The sequence below is a fragment of the Misgurnus anguillicaudatus genome, chromosome 14 (genome assembly GCF_027580225.2).
Source record: "Misgurnus anguillicaudatus chromosome 14, ASM2758022v2, whole genome shotgun sequence".
Lineage (NCBI taxonomy): Eukaryota > Metazoa > Chordata > Actinopteri > Cypriniformes > Cobitidae > Misgurnus > Misgurnus anguillicaudatus.
In genome coordinates this window covers 5,754,813-5,773,191 of record NC_073350.2, presented here as the reverse complement: position 1 = coordinate 5,773,191, position 18,379 = coordinate 5,754,813, and the positions used below count along the sequence as shown (strand labels likewise).

At 45.4% G+C, this 18,379-nt stretch overlaps 22 non-coding genes across 22 annotated transcripts; all 22 read right to left on the bottom strand.

The window, feature by feature from the left end:
- Positions 1-679: 679 nt before the first annotated feature.
- On the bottom strand, positions 680-751 carry trnac-gca (transfer RNA cysteine (anticodon GCA)). Its single transcript has one exon. It is a non-coding gene; the product is annotated as a tRNA-Cys (tRNA).
- Positions 752-1,233: 482 nt separating this feature from the next.
- On the bottom strand, positions 1,234-1,315 carry trnas-gcu (transfer RNA serine (anticodon GCU)). Its single transcript has one exon. It is a non-coding gene; the product is annotated as a tRNA-Ser (tRNA).
- Positions 1,316-2,120: 805 nt separating this feature from the next.
- trnav-aac (transfer RNA valine (anticodon AAC)) lies at positions 2,121-2,193 on the bottom strand. The gene has a single exon. It is a non-coding gene; the product is annotated as a tRNA-Val (tRNA).
- Positions 2,194-3,013: 820 nt separating this feature from the next.
- trnac-gca (transfer RNA cysteine (anticodon GCA)) lies at positions 3,014-3,085 on the bottom strand. Its single transcript has one exon. It is a non-coding gene; the product is annotated as a tRNA-Cys (tRNA).
- Positions 3,086-3,564: 479 nt separating this feature from the next.
- trnas-gcu (transfer RNA serine (anticodon GCU)) lies at positions 3,565-3,649 on the bottom strand. The gene has a single exon. It is a non-coding gene; the product is annotated as a tRNA-Ser (tRNA).
- An 805-nt stretch (positions 3,650-4,454) lies between these two features.
- On the bottom strand, positions 4,455-4,527 carry trnav-aac (transfer RNA valine (anticodon AAC)). The gene has a single exon. It is a non-coding gene; the product is annotated as a tRNA-Val (tRNA).
- An 820-nt stretch (positions 4,528-5,347) lies between these two features.
- Positions 5,348-5,419, bottom strand: trnac-gca (transfer RNA cysteine (anticodon GCA)). The gene has a single exon. It is a non-coding gene; the product is annotated as a tRNA-Cys (tRNA).
- A 482-nt stretch (positions 5,420-5,901) lies between these two features.
- trnas-gcu (transfer RNA serine (anticodon GCU)) lies at positions 5,902-5,983 on the bottom strand. The gene has a single exon. It is a non-coding gene; the product is annotated as a tRNA-Ser (tRNA).
- Positions 5,984-6,788: 805 nt separating this feature from the next.
- trnav-aac (transfer RNA valine (anticodon AAC)) lies at positions 6,789-6,861 on the bottom strand. Its single transcript has one exon. It is a non-coding gene; the product is annotated as a tRNA-Val (tRNA).
- An 820-nt stretch (positions 6,862-7,681) lies between these two features.
- On the bottom strand, positions 7,682-7,753 carry trnac-gca (transfer RNA cysteine (anticodon GCA)). Its single transcript has one exon. It is a non-coding gene; the product is annotated as a tRNA-Cys (tRNA).
- Positions 7,754-8,235: 482 nt separating this feature from the next.
- On the bottom strand, positions 8,236-8,317 carry trnas-gcu (transfer RNA serine (anticodon GCU)). The gene has a single exon. It is a non-coding gene; the product is annotated as a tRNA-Ser (tRNA).
- An 805-nt stretch (positions 8,318-9,122) lies between these two features.
- trnav-aac (transfer RNA valine (anticodon AAC)) lies at positions 9,123-9,195 on the bottom strand. The gene has a single exon. It is a non-coding gene; the product is annotated as a tRNA-Val (tRNA).
- Positions 9,196-10,015: 820 nt separating this feature from the next.
- On the bottom strand, positions 10,016-10,087 carry trnac-gca (transfer RNA cysteine (anticodon GCA)). Its single transcript has one exon. It is a non-coding gene; the product is annotated as a tRNA-Cys (tRNA).
- A 481-nt stretch (positions 10,088-10,568) lies between these two features.
- Positions 10,569-10,650, bottom strand: trnas-gcu (transfer RNA serine (anticodon GCU)). The gene has a single exon. It is a non-coding gene; the product is annotated as a tRNA-Ser (tRNA).
- Positions 10,651-12,301: 1,651 nt separating this feature from the next.
- Positions 12,302-12,373, bottom strand: trnac-gca (transfer RNA cysteine (anticodon GCA)). Its single transcript has one exon. It is a non-coding gene; the product is annotated as a tRNA-Cys (tRNA).
- Positions 12,374-12,855: 482 nt separating this feature from the next.
- Positions 12,856-12,937, bottom strand: trnas-gcu (transfer RNA serine (anticodon GCU)). Its single transcript has one exon. It is a non-coding gene; the product is annotated as a tRNA-Ser (tRNA).
- Positions 12,938-13,742: 805 nt separating this feature from the next.
- Positions 13,743-13,815, bottom strand: trnav-aac (transfer RNA valine (anticodon AAC)). Its single transcript has one exon. It is a non-coding gene; the product is annotated as a tRNA-Val (tRNA).
- An 820-nt stretch (positions 13,816-14,635) lies between these two features.
- Positions 14,636-14,707, bottom strand: trnac-gca (transfer RNA cysteine (anticodon GCA)). Its single transcript has one exon. It is a non-coding gene; the product is annotated as a tRNA-Cys (tRNA).
- A 481-nt stretch (positions 14,708-15,188) lies between these two features.
- trnas-gcu (transfer RNA serine (anticodon GCU)) lies at positions 15,189-15,270 on the bottom strand. Its single transcript has one exon. It is a non-coding gene; the product is annotated as a tRNA-Ser (tRNA).
- An 804-nt stretch (positions 15,271-16,074) lies between these two features.
- On the bottom strand, positions 16,075-16,147 carry trnav-aac (transfer RNA valine (anticodon AAC)). The gene has a single exon. It is a non-coding gene; the product is annotated as a tRNA-Val (tRNA).
- An 819-nt stretch (positions 16,148-16,966) lies between these two features.
- Positions 16,967-17,038, bottom strand: trnac-gca (transfer RNA cysteine (anticodon GCA)). The gene has a single exon. It is a non-coding gene; the product is annotated as a tRNA-Cys (tRNA).
- Positions 17,039-17,517: 479 nt separating this feature from the next.
- Positions 17,518-17,602, bottom strand: trnas-gcu (transfer RNA serine (anticodon GCU)). The gene has a single exon. It is a non-coding gene; the product is annotated as a tRNA-Ser (tRNA).
- Between the last annotated feature and the right edge of the window lie 777 nt (positions 17,603-18,379).

The window sequence follows — 18,379 nt, the reverse complement described above, 5'->3', positions numbered from 1 at the left end:
CACACACTTCTTAGTTCGGGTATCTCCCCCGATTTGTTTCAGACGTGAAGTTTGAGCAGTCAAGTCGCAGCTCTGCGATCTGACCGAATAGTGCAGGTATCTCCAAACCTGCTCCTGGTCGGCTACCGTCCTGCAGACTTCAGTTTCAACCCACCTCCAACACACCTGCCTGTAATTATCAAGCAACCCTGAACACCTTGATTAGCTGCTTCAGCTATGTTTCATTGGGGTTGGAGCTAAAATCTGCAAGGCGGGAGCTCACCAGGAGCAGGGTCGGAGTAGAGTGTGAGCACACAATTCGTGAGCTTTGGCTTCACGTCGCATGGGATTTACTCGTTAAGTGTACGTTGGCATTTAGCCACGACTGTGCTGAAATGGCACAGTGTATGCTCGTCTTTAGCGTTAGAACAGGGGTAGGCAACGCCGGTCCTGAAGTGCCGCAGTCCTGCAGATTTTACTTCCAACCCTGATTAAACCTCATCCACCTGTAGTTCTCAGGTGAGCCTTCAGACCTTGGTTAGCCGATTCATGTGTGCTTGATTTGAGCTGGAGCTAAACTCTGCAGGGCTGCTGCACTCCAGGACCGACGTTTGCCTACCCCTACGTTAAAAGGATCCAGGATGAACTTTGAATTAGAAATATTGGTGTGCCAAACTACGAACATACAGGCTTACAGCCAAGGGGGCACCCGGATTTGAACCGGGGACCTCTTGATCTGCAGTCAAATGCTCTACCACTGAGCTATACCCCCTCTGAGAAGACATGTGGCCGAAGAATTGAAAAAGGATCATGTGTTATACTTCACCACAGTTAAAGCTGTCGTGATAATGTCCAAGTGAACCGTTAGACCTCCCTATCTGCGTTTAAACGCTCTAGCACTGACCTATAGAAATTGTGCTAGAGACAACGTATGTTTTCAACCATTCCGCTAATGTTTTTCAGTTGTTATGATTCAGGTTCTGTTCCTCTTACAGCAAACATCAACAAAGGAACCGCTCAACAGAGTCTTTACCACTTTCTAGAATCTAGACAGTTGGCACATAGCATGGACTTTAGAGTCTGAAAACACTCAAGTGTCCCCCAGAGACTCTGGCATGTAAAGACTTCAAAACTGGTGAAAAGAAAACGCGTTGCTTTCTCTACTGGCTAGCAGACCACATCTACAGGTGTGACACGCAGCGCAACCTGCGGCAATCTTGCATCTTAAAGACAGTTCAGTATCACAACGACAGACGACGAGGATGGGATTCGAACCCACGCGTGCAGAGCACAATGGATTAGCAGTCCATCGCCTTAACCACTCGGCCACCTCGTCACGTGAAACTTCCCTGGAACCCCTGCCGTTGCGCATTTTGCGATTCCTAAATTGCCAGCAAGTACGTAGTAGGGTGCATCAAATTGTTTCCGTTGTTGATGTAATTAAACGTTATCTTTTAGAAAGAGTTCATTTTGGCCTAACATAAGGTAAACGCCTGAGGAGAACTGTGCATGAGCAATCCATCGCCTTAGACATGTTTAGTAATAATATCAAGGACTGACCTTTAATTGATTGGGGTTCTTTTTCAAAATTGTTTTCAACGGATTTCAACATGAAACAGGTAAAAACCAAACGAGACATTCAAGACTTTATGTAAAGGGAACAAGAGGTTTTCATTGGCTTATCAACACAGCCAACTGGCTGGGTATTGTTGACTAAACCTCAGTACACTTACCCGCCGTACGTTCAACTAACACTTACCGAAGATCAGGTTTACAATAACGTGCATTAAACTGATGTAACTGTTGAGGTAGTTAAATCAACATGACCAAAACCCTGTCATATGTCTAACAAAGTGTTTATTTCAGTCGAACCGAGGACTTTTTGTGATAACCACATCACCACAGAAACCTGTTCATTTGGATTCTTTGGTTATTTTGATAGATTTGGCCACACATTTTCTCTCTGTGCAACACTCCCCAAAGGGGCAACGCTTTTCGCCCACTTGCGAACTGGCCACCTTTCATGCGTGAAGCAAATATGACGGGCGGAACTGTGTGTAACTTTAAAAGTGCTTCATGACACAAGGAGTAACGTGTCTCAAGAAAGGCATTTAACTCGCAGCGTATCAAAAGGAAGGCGCTGTTTCTGCCCGGTTTCGAACCGAGGACCTTTCGCGTGTTAGGCGAACGTGATAACCACTACACTACAGAAACCTAGACGCTGTGACACTTGGTTGATTTAACAGATTTTGTCACATATTTTGCGGTCGTTTGAAGGAACCGCACAAACTGTATGAGAAAGGCGGCGCATTTCCCAGGAATGCATGAATGCTTCTTCTGAAACCTGCAAACAGCCACACACTTCTTAGTTCGGGTATCTCCCCCGATTTGTTTCAGACGTGAAGTTTGAGCAGTCAAGTCGCAGCTCTGCGATCTGACCGAATAGTGCAGGTATCTCCAAACCTGCTCCTGGTCGGCTACCGTCCTGCAGACTTCAGTTTCAACCCACCTCCAACACACCTGCCTGTAATTATCAAGCAACCCTGAACACCTTGATTAGCTGCTTCAGCTATGTTTCATTGGGGTTGGAGCTAAAATCTGCAAGGCGGGAGCTCACCAGGAGCAGGGTCGGAGTAGAGTGTGAGCACACAATTCGTGAGCTTTGGCTTCACGTCGCATGGGATTTACTCGTTAAGTGTACGTTGGCATTTAGCCACGACTGTGCTGAAATGGCACAGTGTATGCTCGTCTTTAGCGTTAGAACAGGGGTAGGCAACGCCGGTCCTGAAGTGCCGCAGTCCTGCAGATTTTACTTCCAACCCTGATTAAACCTCATCCACCTGTAGTTCTCAGGTGAGCCTTCAGACCTTGGTTAGCCGATTCATGTGTGCTTGATTTGAGCTGGAGCTAAACTCTGCAGGGCTGCTGCACTCCAGGACCGACGTTTGCCTACCCCTACGTTAAAAGGATCCAGGATGAACTTTGAATTAGAAATATTGGTGTGCCAAACTACGAACATACAGGCTTACAGCCAAGGGGGCACCCGGATTTGAACCGGGGACCTCTTGATCTGCAGTCAAATGCTCTACCACTGAGCTATACCCCCTCTGAGAAGACATGTGGCCGAAGAATTGAAAAAGGATCATGTGTTATACTTCACCACAGTTAAAGCTGTCGTGATAATGTCCAAGTGAACCGTTAGACCTCCCTATCTGCGTTTAAACGCTCTAGCACTGACCTATAGAAATTGTGCTAGAGACAACGTATGTTTTCAACCATTCCGCTAATGTTTTTCAGTTGTTATGATTCAGGTTCTGTTCCTCTTACAGCAAACATCAACAAAGGAACCGCTCAACAGAGTCTTTACCACTTTCTAGAATCTAGACAGTTGGCACATAGCATGGACTTTAGAGTCTGAAAACACTCAAGTGTCCCCCAGAGACTCTGGCATGTAAAGACTTCAAAACTGGTGAAAAGAAAACACGTTGCTTTCTCTACTGGCTAGCAGACCACATCTACAGGTGTGAGACGCAACGCAACATGCGGCAATCTTGCATCTTAAAGACAGTTCAGTATCATAACGACAGACTACGAGGATGGGATTCGAACCCACGCGTGCAGAGCACAATGGATTAGCAGTCCATCGCCTTAACCACTCGGCCACCTCGTCACGTGAAACTTCCCTGGAACCCCTGCCGTTGCGCATTTTGCGATTTCTAAATTGCCAGCAAGTACGTAGTAGGGTGCATCAAATTGTTTCCGTTGTTGAAGTAATTAAACGTTATCTTTTAGAAAGAGTTAATTTTGGCCTAACATAAGGTAAACGCCTGAGGAGAACTGTGCATGAGCAATCCATCGCCTTAGACATGTTTAGTAATAATATCAAGGACTGACCTTTAATTGATTGGGGTTCTTTTTCAAAATTGTTTTCAACGGATTTCAACATGAAACAGGTAAAAACCAAACGAAACATTCAAGACTTTATGTAAAGGGAACAAGAGGTTTTCATTGGCTTATCAACACAGCCAACTGGCTGGGTATTGTTGACTAAACCTCAGTACACTTACCCGCCGTACATTCAACTAACACTTACCGAAGATCAGGTTTACAATAACGTGCATCAAACTGATGTAACTGTTGAGGTAGTTAAATCAACATGACCAAAACCCTGTCATATGTCTAACAAAGTGTTTATTTCAGTCGAACCGAGGACTTTTTGTGATAACCACATCACCACAGAAACCTGTTCATTTGGATTCTTTGGTTATTTTGATAGATTTGGCCACACATTTTCTCTCTGTGCAACACTCCCCAAAGGGGCAACGCTTTTCGCCCACTTGCGAACTGGCCACCTTTCATGCGTGAAGCAAATATGACGGGCGGAACTGTGTGTAACTTTAAAAGTGCTTCATGACACAAGGAGTAACGTGTCTCAAGAAAGGCATTTAACTCGCAGCGTATCAAAAGGAAGGCGCTGTTTCTGCCCGGTTTCGAACCGAGGACCTTTCGCGTGTTAGGCGAACGTGATAACCACTACACTACAGAAACCTAGACGCTGTGACACTTGGTTGATTTAACAGATTTTGTCACATATTTTGCGGTCGTTTGAAGGAACCGCACAAACTGTATGAGAAAGGCGGCGCATTTCCCAGGAATGCATGGATGCTTCTTCTGAAACCTGCAAACAGCCACACACTTCTTAGTTCGGGTATCTCCCCCGATTTGTTTCAGACGTGAAGTTTGAGCAGTCAAGTCGCAGCTCTGCGATCTGACCGAATAGTGCAGGTATCTCCAAACCTGCTCCTGGTCGGCTACCGTCCTGCAGACTTCAGTTTCAACCCACCTCCAACACACCTGCCTGTAATTATCAAGCAACCCTGAACACCTTGATTAGCTGCTTCAGCTATGTTTCATTGGGGTTGGAGCTAAAATCTGCAAGGCGGGAGCTCACCAGGAGCAGGGTCGGAGTAGAGTGTGAGCACACAATTCGTGAGCTTTGGCTTCACGTCGCATGGGATTTACTCGTTAAGTGTACGTTGGCATTTAGCCACGACTGTGCTGAAATGGCACAGTGTATGCTCGTCTTTAGCGTTAGAACAGGGGTAGGCAACGCCGGTCCTGAAGTGCCGCAGTCCTGCAGATTTTACTTCCAACCCTGATTAAACCTCATCCACCTGTAGTTCTCAGGTGAGCCTTCAGACCTTGGTTAGCCGATTCATGTGTGCTTGATTTGAGCTGGAGCTAAACTCTGCAGGGCTGCTGCACTCCAGGACCGACGTTTGCCTACCCCTACGTTAAAAGGATCCAGGATGAACTTTGAATTAGAAATATTGGTGTGCCAAACTACGAACATACAGGCTTACAGCCAAGGGGGCACCCGGATTTGAACCGGGGACCTCTTGATCTGCAGTCAAATGCTCTACCACTGAGCTATACCCCCTCTGAGAAGACATGTGGCCGAAGAATTGAATAAGGATCATGTGTTATACTTCACCACAGTTAAAGCTGTCGTGATAATGTCCAAGTGAACCGTTAGACCTCCCTATCTGCGTTTAAACGCTCTAGCACTGACCTATAGAAATTGTGCTAGAGACAACGTATGTTTTCAACCATTCCGCTAATGTTTTTCAGTTGTTATGATTCAGGTTCTGTTCCTCTTACAGCAAACATCAACAAAGGAACCGCTCAGCAGAGTCTTTACCACTTTCTAGAATCTAGACAGTTGGCACATAGCATGGACTTTAGAGTCTGAAAACACTCAAGTGTCCCCCAGAGACTCTGGCATGTAAAGACTTCAAAACTGGTGAAAAGAAAACGCGTTGCTTTCTCTACTGGCTAGCAGACCACATCTACAGGTGTGAGATGCAGCGCAACCTGCGGCAATCTTGCATCTTAAAGACAGTTCAGTATCATAACGACAGACGACGAGGATAGGATTCGAACCCAGGCGTGCAGAGCACAATGGATTAGCAGTCCATCGCCTTAACCACTCGGCCACCTCATCACGTGAAACTTCCCTGGAACCCCTGCCGTTGCGCATTTTGCGATTCCTAAATTGCCAGCAAGTACGTAGTAGGGTGCATCAAATTGTTTCTGTTGTTGATGTAATTAAACGTTATCTTTTAGAAAGAGTTCATTTTGGCCTAACATAAGGTAAACGCCTGAGGAGAACTGTGCATGAGCAATCCATCGCCTTAGACATGTTTAGTAATAATATCAAGGACTGACCTTTAATTGATTGGGGTTCTTTTTCAAAATTGTTTTCAACGGATTTCAACATGAAACAGGTAAAAACCAAACGAAACATTCAAGACTTTATGTAAAGGGAACAAGAGGTTTTCATTGGCTTATCAACACAGCCAACTGGCTGGGTATTGTTGACTAAACCTCAGTACACTTACCCGCCGTACATTCAACTAACACTTACCGAAGATCAGCTTTACAATAACGTGCATCAAACTGATGTAACTGTTGAGGTAGTTAAATCAACATGACCAAAACCCTGTCATATGTCTAACAAAGTGTTTATTTCAGTCGAACCGAGGACTTTTTGTGATAACCACATCACCACAGAAACCTGTTCATTTGGATTCTTTGGTTATTTTGATAGATTTGGCCACACATTTTCTCTCTGTGCAACACTCCCCAAAGGGGCAACGCTTTTCGCCCACTTGCGAACTGGCCACCTTTCATGCGTGAAGCAAATATGACGGGCGGAACTGTGTGTAACTTTAAAAGTGCTTCATGACACAAGGAGTAACGTGTCTCAAGAAAGGCATTTAACTCGCAGCGTATCAAAAGGAAGGCGCTGTTTCTGCCCGGTTTCGAACCGAGGACCTTTCGCGTGTTAGGCGAACGTGATAACCACTACACTACATAAACCTAGACGCTGTGACACTTGGTTGATTTAACAGATTTTGTCACATATTTTGCGGTCGTTTGAAGGAACCGCACAAACTGTATGAGAAAGGCGGCGCATTTCCCAGGAATGCATGGATGCTTCTTCTGAAACCTGCAAACAGCCACACACTTCTTAGTTCGGGTATCTCCCCCGATTTGTTTCAGACGTGAAGTTTGAGCAGTCAAGTCGCAGCTCTGCGATCTGACCGAATAGTGCAGGTATCTCCAAACCTGCTCCTGGTCGGCTACCGTCCTGCAGACTTCAGTTTCAACCCACCTCCAACACACCTGCCTGTAATTATCAAGCAACCCTGAACACCTTGATTAGCTGCTTCAGCTATGTTTCATTGGGGTTGGAGCTAAAATCTGCAAGGCGGGAGCTCACCAGGAGCAGGGTCGGAGTAGAGTGTGAGCACACAATTCGTGAGCTTTGGCTTCACGTCGCATGGGATTTACTCGTTAAGTGTACGTTGGCATTTAGCCACGACTGTGCTGAAATGGCACAGTGTATGCTCGTCTTTAGCGTTAGAACAGGGGTAGGCAACGCCGGTCCTGAAGTGCCGCAGTCCTGCAGATTTTACTTCCAACCCTGATTAAACCTCATCCACCTGTAGTTCTCAGGTGAGCCTTCAGACCTTGGTTAGCCGATTCATGTGTGCTTGATTTGAGCTGGAGCTAAACTCTGCAGGGCTGCTGCACTCCAGGACCAACGTTTGCCTACCCCTACGTTAAAAGGATCCAGGATGAACTTTGAATTAGAAATATTGGTGTGCCAAACTACGAACATACAGGCTTACAGCCAAGGGGGCACCCGGATTTGAACCGTGGACCTCTTGATCTGCAGTCAAATGCTCTACCACTGAGCTATACCCCCTCTGAGAAGACATGTGGCCGAAGAATTGAAAAAGGATCATGTGTTATACTTCACCACAGTTAAAGCTGTCGTGATAATGTCCAAGTGAACCGTTAGACCTCCCTATCTGCGTTTAAACGCTCTAGCACTGACCTATAGAAATTGTGCTAGAGACAACGTATGTTTTCAACCATTCCGCTAATGTTTTTCAGTTGTTATGATTCAGGTTCTGTTCCTCTTACAGCAAACATCAACAAAGGAACCGCTCAGCAGAGTCTTTACCACTTTCTAGAATCTAGACAGTTGGCACATAGCATGGACTTTAGAGTCTGAAAACACTCAAGTGTCCCCCAGAGACTCTGGCATGTAAAGACTTCAAAACTGGTGAAAAGAAAACGCGTTGCTTTCTCTACTGGCTAGCAGACCACATCTACAGGTGTGAGATGCAGCGCAACCTGCGGCAATCTTGCATCTTAAAGACAGTTCAGTATCATAAAGACAGACGACGAGGATAGGATTCGAACCCAGGCGTGCAGAGCACAATGGATTAGCAGTCCATCGCCTTAACCACTCGGCCACCTCATCACGTGAAACTTCCCTGGAACCCCTGCCGTTGCGCATTTTGCGATTCCTAAATTGCCAGCAAGTACGTAGTAGGGTGCATCAAATTGTTTCTGTTGTTGATGTAATTAAACGTTATCTTTTAGAAAGAGTTCATTTTGGCCTAACATAAGGTAAACGCCTGAGGAGAACTGTGCATGAGCAATCCATCGCCTTAGACATGTTTAGTAATAATATCAAGGACTGACCTTTAATTGATTGGGGTTCTTTTTCAAAATTGTTTTCAACGGATTTCAACATGAAACAGGTAAAAACCAAACGAGACATTCAAGACTTTATGTAAAGGGAACAAGAGGTTTTCATTGGCTTATCAACACAGCCAACTGGCTGGGTATTGTTGACTAAACCTCAGTACACTTACCCGCCGTACGTTCAACTAACACTTACCGAAGATCAGGTTTACAATAACGTGCATCAAACTGATGTAACTGTTGAGGTAGTTAAATCAACATGACCAAAACCCTGTCATATGTCTAACAAAGTGTTTATTTCAGTCGAACCGAGGACTTTTTGTGATAACCACATCACCACAGAAACCTTTTCATTTGGATTCTTTGGTTATTTTGATAGATTTGGCCACACATTTTCTCTCTGTGCAACACTCCCCAAAGGGGCAACGCTTTTCGCCCACTTGCGAACTGGCCACCTTTCATGCGTGAAGCAAATATGACGGGCGGAACTGTGTGTAACTTTAAAAGTGCTTCATGACACAAGGAGTAACGTGTCTCAAGAAAGGCATTTAACTCGCAGCGTATCAAAAGGAAGGCTCTGTTTCTGCCCGGTTTCGAACCGAGGACCTTTCGCGTGTTAGGCGAACGTGATAACCACTACACTACAGAAACCTAGATGCTGTGACACTTGGTTGATTTAACAGATTTTGTCACATATTTTGCGGTCGTTTGAAGGAACCGCACAAACTGTATGAGAAAGGCGGCGCATTTCCCAGGAATGCATGGATGCTTCTTCTGAAACCTGCAAACAGCCACACACTTCTTAGTTCGGGTATCTCCCCCGATTTGTTTCAGACGTGAAGTTTGAGCAGTCAAGTTGCAGCTCTGCGATCTGACCGAATAGTGCAGGTATCTCCAAACCTGCTCCTGGTCGGCTACCGTCCTGCAGACTTCAGTTTCAACCCACCTCCAACACACCTGCCTGTAATTATCAAGCAACCCTGAACACCTTGATTAGCTGCTTCAGCTATGTTTCATTGGGGTTGGAGCTAAAATCTGCAAGGCGGGAGCTCACCAGGAGCAGGGTCGGAGTAGAGTGTGAGCACACAATTCGTGAGCTTTGGCTTCACGTCGCATGGGATTTACTCGTTAAGTGTACGTTGGCATTTAGCCACGACTGTGCTGAAATGGCACAGTGTATGCTCGTCTTTAGCGTTAGAACAGGGGTAGGCAACGCCGGTCCTGAAGTGCCGCAGTCCTGCAGATTTTACTTCCAACCCTGATTAAACCTCATCCACCTGTAGTTCTCAGGTGAGCCTTCAGACCTTGGTTAGCCGATTCATGTGTGCTTGATTTGAGCTGGAGCTAAACTCTGCAGGGCTGCTGCACTCCAGGACCGACGTTTGCCTACCCCTACGTTAAAAGGATCCAGGATGAACTTTGAATTAGAAATATTGGTGTGCCAAACTACGAACATACAGGCTTACAGCCAAGGGGGCACCCGGATTTGAACCGGGGACCTCTTGATCTGCAGTCAAATGCTCTACCACTGAGCTATACCCCCTCTGAGAAGACATGTGGCCGAAGAATTGAAAAAGGATCATGTGTTATACTTCACCACAGTTAAAGCTGTCGTGATAATGTCCAAGTGAACCGTTAGACCTCCCTATCTGCGTTTAAACGCTCTAGCACTGACCTATAGAAATTGTGCTAGAGACAACGTATGTTTTCAACCATTCCGCTAATGTTTTTCAGTTGTTATGATTCAGGTTCTGTTCCTCTTACAGCAAACATCAACAAAGGAACCGCTCAACAGAGTCTTTACCACTTTCTAGAATCTAGACAGTTGGCACATAGCATGGACTTTAGAGTCTTAAAACACTCAAGTGTCCCCCAGAGACTCTGGCATGTAAAGACTTCAAAACTGGTGAAAAGAAAACCATTGCTTTCTCTACTGGCTAGCAGACCACATCTACAGGTGTGAGACGCAACGCAACCTGCGGCAATCTTGCATCTTAAAGACAGTTCAGTATCACAACGACAGACGACGAAGATGGGATTCGAACCCACGCGTGCAGAGCACAATGGATTAGCAGTCCATCGCCTTAACCACTCGGCCACCTCGTCACGTGAAACTTCCCTGGAACCCCTGCCGTTGCGCATTTTGCGATTCCTAAATTGCCAGCAAGTACGTAGTAGGGTGCATCAAATTGTTTCCGTTGTTGATGTAATTAAACGTTATCTTTTAGAAAGAGTTCATTTTGGCCTAACATAAGGTAAACGCCTGAGGAGAACTGTGCATGAGCAATCCATCGCCTTAGACATGTTTAGTAATAATATCAAGGACTGACCTTTAATTTATTGGGGTTCTTTTTCAAAATTGTTTTCAACGGATTTCAACATGAAACAGGTAAAAACCAAACGAGACATTCAAGACTTTATGTTAAGGGAACAAGAGGTTTTCATTGGCTTATCAACACAGCCAACTGGCTGGGTATTGTTGACTAAACCTCAGTACACTTACCCGCCGTACGTTCAACTAACACTTACCGAAGATCAGGTTTACAATAACGTGCATCAAACTGATGTAACTGTTGAGGTAGTTAAATCAACATGACCAAAACCCTGTCATATGTCTAACAAAGTGTTTATTTCAGTCGAACCGAGGACTTTTTGTGATAACCACATCACCACAGAAACCTGTTCATTTGGATTCTTTGGTTATTTTGATAGATTTGGCCACACATTTTCTCTCTGTGCAACACTCCCCAAAGGGGCAACGCTTTTCGCCCACTTGCGAACTGGCCACCTTTCATGCGTGAAGCAAATATGACGGGCGGAACTGTGTGTAACTTTAAAAGTGCTTCATGACACAAGGAGTAACGTGTCTCAAGAAAGGCATTTAACTCGCAGCGTATCAAAAGGAAGGCGCTGTTTCTGCCCGGTTTCGAACCGAGGACCTTTCGCGTGTTAGACGCGTGATAACCCCTACACTACAGAAACCTAGACGCTGTGACACTTGGTTGATTTAACAGATTTTGTCACATATTTTGCGGTCGTTTGAAGGAACCGCACAAACTGTATGAGAAAGGCGGCGCATTTCCCAGGAATGCATGGATGCTTCTTCTGAAACCTGCAAACAGCCACACACTTCTTAGTTCGGGTATCTCCCCCGATTTGTTTCAGACGTGAAGTTTGAGCAGTCAAGTCGCAGCTCTGCGATCTGACCGAATAGTGCAGGTATCTCCAAACCTGCTCCTGGTCGGCTACCGTCCTGCAGACTTCAGTTTCAACCCACCTCCAACACACCTGCCTGTAATTATCAAGCAACCCTGAACACCTTGATTAGCTGCTTCAGCTATGTTTCATTGGGGTTGGAGCTAAAATCTGCAAGGCGGGAGCTCACCAGGAGCAGGGTCGCATGGGATTTACTCGTTAAGTGTACGTTGGCATTTAGCCACGACTGTGCTGAAATGGCACAGTGTATGCTCGTCTTTAGCGTTAGAACAGGGGTAGGCAACGCCGGTCCTGAAGTGCCGCAGTCCTGCAGATTTTACTTCCAACCCTGATTAAACCTCATCCACCTGTAGTTCTCAGGTGAGCCTTCAGACCTTGGTTAGCCGATTCATGTGTGCTTGATTTGAGCTGGAGCTAAACTCTGCAGGGCTGCTGCACTCCAGGACCGACGTTTGCCTACCCCTACGTTAAAAGGATCCAGGATGAACTTTGAATTAGAAATATTGGTGTGCCAAACTACGAACATACAGGCTTACAGCCAAGGGGGCACCCGGATTTGAACCGGGGACCTCTTGATCTGCAGTCAAATGCTCTACCACTGAGCTATACCCCCTCTGAGAAGACATGTGGCCGAAGAATTGAAAAAGGATCATGTGTTATACTTCACCACAGTTAAAGCTGTCGTGATAATGTCCAAGTGAACCGTTAGACCTCCCTATCTGCGTTTAAACGCTCTAGCACTGACCTATAGAAATTGTGCTAGAGACAACATATGTTTTCAACCATTCCGCTAATGTTTTTCAGTTGTTATGATTCAGGTTCTGTTCCTCTTACAGCAAACATCAACAAAGGAACCGCTCAACAGAGTCTTTACCAATTTCTAGAATCTAGACAATTGGCACATAGCATGGACTTTAGAGTCTGAAAACACTCAAGTGTCCCCCAGAGACTCTGGCATGTAAAGACTTCAAAACTGGTGAAAAGAAAGCACGTTGCTTTCTCTACTGGCTAGCAGACCACATCTACAGGTGTGAGACGCAACGCAACATGCGGCAATCTTGCATCTTAAAGACAGTTCAGTATCACAACGACAGACGACGAGGATGGGATTCGAACCCACGCGTGCAGAGCACAATGGATTAGCAGTCCATCGCCTTAACCACTCGGCCACCTCGTCACGTGAAACTTCCCTGGAACCCCTGCCGTTGCGCATTTGGCGATTCCTAAATTGCCAGCAAGTACGTAGTAGGGTGCATCAAATTGTTTCCGTTGTTGATGTAATTAAACGTTATCTTTTAGAAAGAGTTCATTTTGGCCTAACATAAGGTAAACGCCTGAGGAGAACTGTGCATGAGCAATCCATCGCCTTAGACATGTTTAGTAATAATATCAAGGACTGACCTTTAAGTGATTGGGGTTCTTTTTCAAAATTGTTTTCAACGGATTTCAACATGAAACAGGTAAAAACCAAACGAGACATTCAAGACTTTATGTAAAGGGAACAAGAGGTTTTCATTGGCTTATCAACACAGCCAACTGGCTGGGTATTGTTGACTAAACCTCAGTACACTTACCCGCCGTACGTTCAACTAACACTTACCGAAGATCAGGTTTACAATAACGTGCATCAAACTGATGTAACTGTTGAGGTAGTTAAATCAACATGACCAAAACCCTGTCATATGTCTAACAAAGTGTTTATTTCAGTCGAACCGAGGACTTTTTGTGATAACCACATCACCACAGAAACCTGTTCATTTGGATTCTTTGGTTATTTTGATAGATTTGGCCACACATTTTCTCTCTGTGCAACACTCTCCAAAGGGGCAACGCTTTTCGGCCACTTGCGAACTGGCCACCTTTCATGCGTGAAGCAAATATGACGGGCGGAACTGTGTGTAACTTTAAAAGTGCTTCATGACACAAGGAGTAACGTGTCTCAAGAAAGGCATTTAACTCGCAGCGTATCAAAAGGAAGGCGCTGTTTCTGCCCGGTTTCGAACCGAGGACCTTTCGCGTGTTAGGCGAACGTGATAACCACTACACTACAGAAACCTAGAGGCTGTGACACTTGGTTGATTTAACAGATTTTGTCACATATTTTGCGGTCGTTTGAAGGAACCGCACAAACTGTATGAGAAAGGCGGCGCATTTCCCAGGAATGCATGGATGCTTCTTCTGAAACCTGCAAACAGCCACACACTTCTTAGTTCGGGTATCTCCCCCGATTTGTTTCAGACGTGAAGTTTGAGCAGTCAAGTCGCAGCTCTGCGATCTGACCGAATAGTGCAGGTATCTCCAAACCTGCTCCTGGTCGGCTACCGTCCTGCAGACTTCAGTTTCAACCCACCTCCAACACACCTGCCTGTAATTATCAAGCAACCCTGAACACCTTGATTAGCTGCTTCAGCTATGTTTCATTGGGGTTGGAGCTAAAATCTGCAAGGCGGGAGCTCACCAGGAGCAGGGTCGGAGTAGAGTGTGAGCACACAATTCGTGAGCTTTGGCTTCACGTCGCATGGGATTTACTCGTTAAGTGAACGTTAGCATTTAGCCACGACTGTGCTGAAATGGCACAGTGTATGCTCGTCTTTAGCGTTAGAACAGGGGTAGGCAACGCCGGTCCTGAAGTGCCGCAGTCCTGCAGATTTTACTTCCAACCCTGATTAAACCTCATCCACCTGTAGTTCTCAGGTGAGCCTTCAGACCTTGGTTAGCCGATTCATGTGTGCTTGATTTGAGCTGGAGCTAAATTCTGCAGGGCTGCTGAACTCCAGGACCGACGTTTGCCTACCCCTACGTTAAAAGGATCCAGGATGAACTTTGAATTAGAAATATTGGTGTGCCAAACTACGAACATACAGGCTTACAGCCAAGGGGGCACCCGGATTTGAACCGGGGACCTCTTGATCTGCAGTCAAATGCTCTACCACTGAGCTATACCCCCTCTGAGAAGACATGTGGCCGAAGAATTTAAAAAGGATCATGTGTTATACTTCACCACAGTTAAAGCTGTCGTGATAATGTCCAAGTGAACCGTTAGACCTCCCTATCTGCGTTTAAACGCTCTAGCACTGACCTATAGAAATTGTGCTAGAGACAACGTATGTTTTCAACCATTCCGCTAATGTTTTTCAGTTGTTATGATTCAGGTTCTGTTCCTCTTACAGCAAACATCAACAAAGGAACCGCTCAACAGAGTCTTTACCACTTTCTAGAATCTAGACAGTTGGCACATAGCATGGACTTTAGAGTCTGAAAACACTCAAGTGTCCCCCAGAGACTCTGGCATGTAAAGACTTCAAAACTGGTGAAAAGAAAACCATTGCTTTCTCTACTGGCTAGCAGACCACATCTACAGGTGTGAGACGCAACGCAACCTGCGGCAATCTTGCATCTTAAAGACAGTTCAGTATCACAACGACAGACGACGAAGATGGGATTCGAACCCACGCGTGCAGAGCACAATGGATTAGCAGTCCATCGCCTTAACCACTCGGCCACCTCGTCACGTGAAACTTCCCTGGAACCCCTGCCGTTGCGCATTTTGCGATTCCTAAATTGCCAGCAAGTACGTAGTAGGGTGCATCAAATTGTTTCCGTTGTTGATGTAATTAAACGTTATCTTTTAGAAAGAGTTCATTTTGGCCTAACATAAGGTAAACGCCTGAGGAGAACTGTGCATGAGCAATCCATCGCCTTAGACATGTTTAGTAATAATATCAAGGACTGACCTTTAATTTATTGGGGTTCTTTTTCAAAATTGTTTTCAACGGATTTCAACATGAAACAGGTAAAAACCAAACGAGACATTCAAGACTTTATGTTAAGGGAACAAGAGGTTTTCATTGGCTTATCAACACAGCCAACTGGCTGGGTATTGTTGACTAAACCTCAGTACACTTACCCGCCGTACGTTCAACTAACACTTACCGAAGATCAGGTTTACAATAACGTGCATTAAACTGATGTAACTGTTGAGGTAGTTAAATCAACATGACCAAAACCCTGTCATATGTCTAACAAAGTGTTTATTTCAGTCGAACCGAGGACTTTTTGTGATAACCACATCACCACAGAAACCTGTTCATTTGGATTCTTTGGTTATTTTGATAGATTTGGCCACACATTTTCTCTCTGTGCAACACTCCCCAAAGGGGCAACGCTTTTCGCCCACTTGCGAACTGGCCACTTTTCATGCGTGAAGCAAATATGACGGGCGGAACTGTGTGTAACTTTAAAAGTGCTTCATGACACAAGGAGTAACGTGTCTCAAGAAAGGCATTTAACTCGCAGCGTATCAAAAGGAAGCGCTGTTTCTGCCCGGTTTCGAACCGAGGACCTTTCGCGTGTTAGGCGAACGTGATAACCACTACACTACAGAAACCTAGACGCTGTGACACTTGGTTGATTTAACAGATTTTGTCACATATTTTGCGGTCGTTTGAAGGAACCGCACAAACTGTATGAGAAAGGCGGCGCATTTCCCAGGAATGCATGAATGCTTCTTCTGAAACCTGCAAACAGCCACACACTTCTTAGTTCGGGTATCTCCCCCGATTTGTTTCAGACGTGAAGTTTGAGCAGTCAAGCCGCAGCTCTGCGATCTGACCGAATAGTGCAGGTATCTCCAAACCTGCTCCTGGTCGGCTACCGTCCTGCAGACTTCAGTTTCAACCCACCTCCAACACACCTGCCTGTAATTATCAAGCAACCCTGAACACCTTGATTAGCTGCTTCAGCTATGTTTCATTGGGGTTGGAGCTAAAATCTGCAAGGCGGGAGCTCACCAGGAGCAGGGTCGGAGTAGAGTGTGAGCACACAATTCGTGAGCTTTGGCTTCACGTCGCATGGGATTTACTCGTTAAGTGTACGTTGGCATTTAGCCACGACTGTGCTGAAATGGCACAGTGTATGCTCGTCTTTAGCGTTAGAACAGGGTAGGCAACGCCGGTCCTGAAGTGCCGCAGTCCTGCAGATTTTACTTCCAACCCTGATTAAACCTCATCCACCTGTAGTTCTCAGGTGAGCCTTCAGACCTTGGTTAGCCGATTCATGTGTGCTTGATTTGAGCTGGAGCTAAACTCTGCAGGGCTGCTGCACTCCAGGACCGACGTTTGCCTACCCCTACGTTAAAAGGATCCAGGATGAACTTTGAATTAGAAATATTGGTGTGCCAAACTACGAACATACAGGCTTACAGCCAAGGGGGCACCCGGATTTGAACCGGGGACCTCTTGATCTGCAGTCAAATGCTCTACCACTGAGCTATACCCCCTCTGAGAAGACATGTGGCCGAAGAATTGAAAAAGGATCATGTGTTATACTTCACCACAGTTAAAGCTGTCGTGATAATGTCCAAGTGAACCGTTAGACCTCCCTATCTGCGTTTAAACGCTCTAGCACTGACCTATAGAAATTGTGCTAGAGACAACGTATGTTTTCAACCATTCCGCTAATGTTTTTCAGTTGTTATGATTCAGGTTCTGTTCCTCTTACAGCAAACATCAACAAAGGAACCGCTCAACAGAGTCTTTACCAATTTCTAGAATCTAGACAGTTGGCACATAGCATGGACTTTAGAGTCTGAAAACACTCAAGTGTCCCCCAGAGACTCTGGCATGTAAAGACTTCAAAACTGGTGAAAAGAAAACACGTTGCTTTCTCTACTGGCTAGCAGACCACATCTACAGGTGTGAGACGCAACGCAACATGCGGCAATCTTGCATCTTAAAGACAGTTCAGTATCATAACGACAGACTACGAGGATGGGATTCGAACCCACGCGTGCAGAGCACAATGGATTAGCAGTCCATCGCCTTAACCACTCGGCCACCTCGTCACGTGAAACTTCCCTGGAACCCCTGCCGTTGCGCATTTTGCGATTCCTAAATTGCCAGCAAGTACGTAGTAGGGTGCATCAAATTGTTTCCGTTGTTGAAGTAATTAAACGTTATCTTTTAGAAAGAGTTAATTTTGGCCTAACATAAGGTAAACGCCTGAGGAGAACTGTGCATGAGCAATCCATCGCCTTAGACATGTTTAGTAATAATATCAAGGACTGACCTTTAATTGATTGGGGTTCTTTTTCAAAATTGTTTTCAACGGATTTCAACATGAAACAGGTAAAAACCAAACGAAACATTCAAGACTTTATGTAAAGGGAACAAGAGGTTTTCATTGGCTTATCAACACAGCCAACTGGCTGGGTATTGTTGACTAAACCTCAGTACACTTACCCGCCGTACATTCAACTAACACTTACCGAAGATCAGCTTTACAATAACGTGCATCAAACTGATGTAACTGTTGAGGTAGTTAAATCAACATGACCAAAACCCTGTCATATGTCTAACAAAGTGTTTATTTCAGTCGAACCGAGGACTTTTTGTGATAACCACATCACCACAGAAACCTGTTCATTTGGATTCTTTGGTTATTTTGATAGATTTGGCCACACATTTTCTCTCTGTGCAACACTCCCCAAAGGGGCAACGCTTTTCGCCCACTTGCGAACTGGCCACCTTTCATGCGTGAAGCAAATATGACGGGCGGAACTGTGTGTAACTTTAAAAGTGCTTCATGACACAAGGAGTAACGTGTCTCAAGAAAGGCATTT